A 6,420-nucleotide genomic window follows, 5' to 3' on the forward strand; every position below is an offset into this window, starting at 1 on the left:
CCGTCTCCCTAGCAACGTCCGTGACGAAACAACAGCAACTTTGAAGAACTTCCTGTTGATATTACTCCCAGAGCCGGCTGTGCAGACATTGCTTAGTTCGTTCCTTTTCTTTCTTTTCAGGGATTTTTGTTGATGACTCGACTTGTTCTGCACATTGTGTGCATAGACTGTATATAAGAATGGACCAACAGATCCCGTTGCTCTGGGCGGAGACCAGTGAAGGATATTAGAAGCACTTTTCCGGTGATGGCTGAGCGTTACTGCGCAGCCTCCAACTGAGAGAGACGACGTAAATGTGACGTGAGCAATCTGTCTGAAAGTTGTAAGTCTTCTGGTAGCTGTGCCGAGGGAAATCTCAATCATTCCGAATATTGCATAGACAGAGAGCGTAGGTATATGTAAGTGGATAACATAGGCACAGGCTAATTATTGATCACTAAAATTATAGTTAACATTAGTAATTAAACTTAAACAGCTAATGTAAGTCGAAACTGCCTGCGAGCTTCTCCTGTACTATACGGTAATTCCTCTACTATGCGACAGTAAGTCGCGTGGTTATGACACAATCGTTAGCCTATTTTTATAAAAACGTCTGCTACGGAGCCATATCGTGAGGTACAAGGTAATGGAGCCTTTTATACATTGTCGTGTTTCTTTAGAAATAAACAATGGACAAATAGAGTCTTTAAACGCTTCAGATGTAAAGTTATTCTCTGTCAAAGTGACGTCAAAATGAATGGCAGTCAATGGAATGCTAACAGCAGGTGATCGCTTTGTAGCATCAAAATGGCGCCATAGGAGGTTCGAGCTCTGAAGCGAAGCTTACCCCCTTGATTGTGTGTTGTTTGTTGTACGTGCTAACTAATCGTTTGCTTCCCTAAACACTGCATTCTGGTTTGGTTACCACATTTATCACATTCCTTATCAGTCCTTCCAGAAAAATACGGAGGTTTTTTGTGATTGTTGCGGGCAAAAATCCTTGATTATGCGGCACGTTTTCTTAAAAAATGCGATGGAATATGCGGGATATTCATGCAATTTTATGCGATGAAATTGCGGGAACTTGCAAAAACTGCGGTTTCATCATGGCCTACAGATTATGAAATGCAAGCCCCGCATATTTTGCGTGGAAATTGTCAATTTACGGGGCAAAAGTGCGGCGTATTTGAAAAAATGCGGCCCCCGCATAAATATGCGGACTTTGGCTGATTATGCATTGAATTATGCGATCGCATAATCACGTTTTTCTGGAGGGAGTGCCTTATAGACTACCGCTATTGTTGTTTTTCAGTATCATTTTGAAATGAATCTGCACCAGAGTAGTTTACCCCTGCTATGTTTTAAGAATGAATTGATTTGTGGGCCAAATTCTGCTGCGTCGGGCCACAAAACAACCAACCCAGTCTCACGGCAGTTCGTGAAATTGTCACGTTATTTAATCTATGGATTCGTGTACAAGGACAAGGACGTTTTTTTTTCGTGTTGGTGAGGATGATTTTTAAAGTAATGTATTTAAATGGGAAGCATGTTTCGTGATCTCAGCACGACTACGGTAGGGAGTAGTATGAAATGCTGAAAATCCACGTAGGGAGGTTGGTTGGGGTGATCGATGGGTCAAACACAGGACTTTCACCATGGAGACCGGGGATCATGTCCTGGCGTGTGGCGTGTCGTTTCCCCGTTCTTCTTTTCTGAATCCCCGAAACCCAACCTCCTTATAGATGCTTCCCAGCACGAATACATTACGTTCTCAGCAACACGAAATAAACGAGATGAACGTGTCCATGTACACGAATCAATAGATTAAAAATAACGTGACCATTTCACGAACTGTTGTGAAACCGTGTTGCAACAACTTGGGCCAGCCCTGGAAAAACTGCCCAACAGTCATTTTCCAATTGTAAAGAATTGTCATAGAAAAAGTTCTAAATACACAATGGTTGAACTTACTATGAGAGTATTTTGCAGCTTTCAAATATCTGTTGCATTTTCGATAGAGTGTAAACTGTGCAAAGTCTCAGGGGGCAGGGGCATGCTCCATCTACAGCAGCTATAAGCACTATTTCTTTTTTTTTTTTTAAACCATTGATAAAAGAAAGCCTAAACATCTGTGCATCATTTGGGAAAAAAACATGATAGTTTCTGAGAAAAAGAATCATCCTTTAAGAGCCTCCTATTTCATATCGTATTGTTCTCCAACTGTCTTCGTCATTCTGAAACCAGAACACAACAAATGTTGAGGATTACGTTACATTACATGTCATTTACCTGATGCTTTTATCCAAAGCGACTTCCAATTAAGTGTTTTCAACCTCTGAAACTCCAGACAGCAAGTAGTAAGTGCAAGTACATTAGCTTTAAATAAGAGAAACTACAAAGAGCCATATGAAAGTGCAGCTTCAAGAAATATATACTTTTTTTTTTTTCATGATTATCCGAGGTGTAGTCGGAAGAGATGACTCATTTTCACTTCTGCCACCTAAAAAGGGGCAACTTTTATAATAATGTACAGTAGGTAGGGTAGGAATTTAGCATTAACAGCATCACTGATCTTGAAACCTATTTTTAGTAGAGTTCCCTGGGCTGATTCTTACCAACATTGTCATTCACAGCTGCTTATACAATCTTAACGCATGGTCAGTCAACTAACTATTTGTGGAGCTTTCATCCCCCTCCCATGGCCTTTTTGTGTGTTCCTTTTTTGTTATTTAAGGTCAAGTATGGATCTTGACACTCAATCTTGTAGAATGTATAAAGTTTAGGTTGATTGAATACAAGGTATGTGAATTGCGTCCACAGTCTATTATGATGCATACCATCTTTCCTGAATAATCAAAATGAAAGACATTATGTCCAGCGGATTATTATGCTGTCAAACATTTCAATATTCAAGGAGTCAAGGATCCTAGGATTCAAGGATTTATATTGTCATATAGAAAAGGATTGCATAATGAAATGTGGTTGTAGCACCCTCCGTGCTGCACACACAGAAGGAATAGAATGCAGCTATATTGTCCAGCCAAGGCTGGAAAATCACCTTTGGTCTCCCCCGATGAACACATCACATTACAACAATACAGCAAATCACATCACAGCAATTGAACAAGTAATACCAAATACAGTCATGGCCAAAAGTGTTGGCACCCCTAAAATTTTTCCAGAAAATCAAGTATTTCTCACAGAAAAGTATTGCATTAACACATGTTTTGCTATACACATGTTTATTCCCTCTGTGTGTATTGGAACAAAACAAAAAAAAGAAGGAAAAAAAGCAAATTGGACATAATTGCACACAAAACTCCAAAAATGGGCTGGACAAAATTAATGGGACCCTTAACTTAATATTTGGTTGCACACCTTTTGGAAACAATAACTGAAAACACCCAACCCACCCTTGGGTTTCTATAAATGTGGTAACTGTGCGCAATGCTCTAACTCGACCAATACGAAGGAATTTTCACATCCTCGTACTGGCAAGAAATATTCCATTTCTTAATTTATTAATTGTAACAGTACGCATGTAGTGTACCTTCTAAAGTGTCCCTGTGGACTGGCTTATATAGGCCAAACAAAACGTCAACTTAAACTAAGAATATCTGAACATAAGACAGCTATTCGTACCCAGAATCTAACATATGCCATGGCGAGGCATTATAAGCAGGCCAATCATGGCTCCCCTGCATCACTGAGGTTTTGGGGAATCGAGAAAATCATACCCCCAACCAGGGGTGGTGATATCATTAATAAACTTCTATGCAGGGAAGCGTTCTGGATACATACACTCGGCACTTTAGAACCTCTAGGTTTAAATGAAGAATTTAATTTAACTTGCTTTCTCTAAAGTCAAAATATGTTATAGTATTTAAGATGAATATATTTGTACTTCCATTGTATTGTGAACATTTTATATTTGTTACCAACATTGTTACTTATCAACATTGTTTTTTAAATCATTTTTGAACTATATGTGGGCATTTGCCCTTTATGACTGATTGAGTGTAACACCTTGGCTGAGATGGGTGTATCTTCAGGCAGCTAACACGCCCCCCTTACGCACCTGTAGATGATTCTTATTAAGGGCTTCATTGCTCATTCTCTCCTAGGACTCTGATGAAGATGTAACTCTACATCGAAATGTTAGTCACTGTTTTGCACCTTAAGTAATAAAAGTATCAAGTAAGAAGACATCTGTGTTGCACCGGCTATTTTTTGTCACTTTATACCGTTTTTGTCCAGCCTTGGTTGCACTGGATTGTTGTGGTCTGCAGAAGCGCAGAGAACTTCCTCTTTTTTATCTGAATAACTGAAAGCAATCGCTTCCTATAACCATCAATAAGCTTCTTACACCTCTCACCTGGAATTTTGGACCACTCTTCCTTTGCAAACTGCTCCAGGTCTCTCATATTGGAAGGGCGCCTTTTCCCAACAGCAATTTTAAGATCTCTCCACAGGTGTTCAATGGGATTTAGATCTGGACTCATTGCTGGCCACTTCAGAACTCTCCAGCACTTTGTTGCCATCCATTTCTGTGTGCTTTTTTAAGGATGTTTGGGGTCATTGTCCTGCTGGAAGACCCACGATCTCGGACGCAAACCAAGCTTTTTGACACTGGGCCCTACATTGCAACCCAAAATCCTTTAGTAATCCTCAGATTTCATGATGCCTTGCACACAGTCAAGGCACCCAGTGCCAGAGGCAGCAAAACAACCCCAAAACATCTTTGAAGCTCCACCATATTTGACTGTAGGTACTGTGTTCTTAGGCCTCATTCCGTTTTCGGTAAACAGTAGAATGATGTGCTTTACCAAAAAGCTCTATCTTGGTCTCATCTGTCCACAAGATGTTTCCCAGAAGGATTTTGGCTTACTCAAGTACATTTTGGCAAACTGTAGTCTTGCTTTTTTATGTCTCTGTGTCAGCAGTGGGGTCCTCCTGGGTCTCCTGCCATAGCGTTCCATTTCATTCAAATGTCGACGGATAGTTCATGCTGACACTGATGCACCCTGAGCCTGCAGGACAGCTTGAATTTCTTTGGAACTTGTTTGGGGCTGCTTATCCACCATCCGGGCTATCCTGCGTTGCAACCTTTCCTCAATTTTTCTCTTCTGTCCACGTCCAGGGAGATTAGCTACATTGCTATGGGTTGCAAACTTCATGATAATGCTGCGCACTGTGGACAAAGGAACATCTAGATCTCTGGAGATGGACTTGTAACCTTGAGATTGTTGATATTTTTCCACAATTTTGGTTCTCAAGTCCTCAGACAGTTCTCTTCTCCTCTTTCTGTTGTCCATGCTTAGTGTGGTACACGCAGACACACAATGCACAGACTAAGTCAACTTCTCTCCTTTTTATCTGCTTTCAGGTGTGATTTTTATATTGCCCACACCTGTTACTTGCCCCAGGTGAGTTTAAAGGAGCATCACATGCTTGAAACAATCTTATTTATCCACAATTCTGAAAGGGTGCCAATAATTTTGTCCAGCCCATTTTTGGAGTTTTGTGTGCAATTATGTCCAATATGCTTTTTTTCCTTCTTTTTTCTTTTTTGTTTTGTTCCAATACACACAAAGGGAATAAACATAAACATAAACACGCAGTACCTGCACCAATGGAGAGATGTCAGAGTGAGGGGGCTGCAGCTGTCGATGGACGTTTGGTGCCTTGCTCAAGAGCACCGTGGCAGTGCCCAGGAGGTGAACTGGCACCTCTCCAGCTACCAGTCTACCACCGTTCTCCTCCGGTTCCCAACCCAACTCCCTACAGTCTGAGCTACTGCCACCCCAAATAAAGGCTGAATGAATAAATGAAGGGTACTCATGTGGACAAAAAACAGCCGTTACTCAGTACTGGTAAGTCCTGGCCCATTTCAGACCCTGAGTATGCTTAGGAAGACTACACAGAGGTGATGTACACGTGCAGTTCTGTCCCAGCCATAGACGGTATAAAACAGGTACCAGGCAGGAGGCAGCACACAAGGGGGTGAGAGGGGACGAGGGCCGATCTGCTCGCAAAAAGGCAGTATAGCTTCAGGGGCAGGCTTACCAAAACACTGAAATTTAAGATCTACTTTAGTGATTTACATTAGTTCATTTCAAATCTGCGCAGAGAATGACCGCCAACTGTGTTGTTGTTCCTAGGCGGGGGTGAATTTATGAACATAAGTTTGAAAGTACTCTCACAAAACAATCATTGTTACATAACGGTATCGGGTATACAGAAATCCTTGATGTTTCCTAGTGGGTATACTCCGTATACCTGCGTATCACGTAGACTACACCACTGGGATGAAGACAGAAACCAGGTATCACAAAATACAAAAGGCAGTCATTAAAGTGCTACAAGGAGAAGAGCAGAAGGGAGGAAATCAAGACCGGGTAACACTAGTCTGGATCAACGGAAGTACATTTCCGTGATAAT

This window comes from Sander lucioperca, chromosome 12 (assembly GCF_008315115.2).
Source record: "Sander lucioperca isolate FBNREF2018 chromosome 12, SLUC_FBN_1.2, whole genome shotgun sequence".
NCBI lineage: Eukaryota > Metazoa > Chordata > Actinopteri > Perciformes > Percidae > Sander > Sander lucioperca.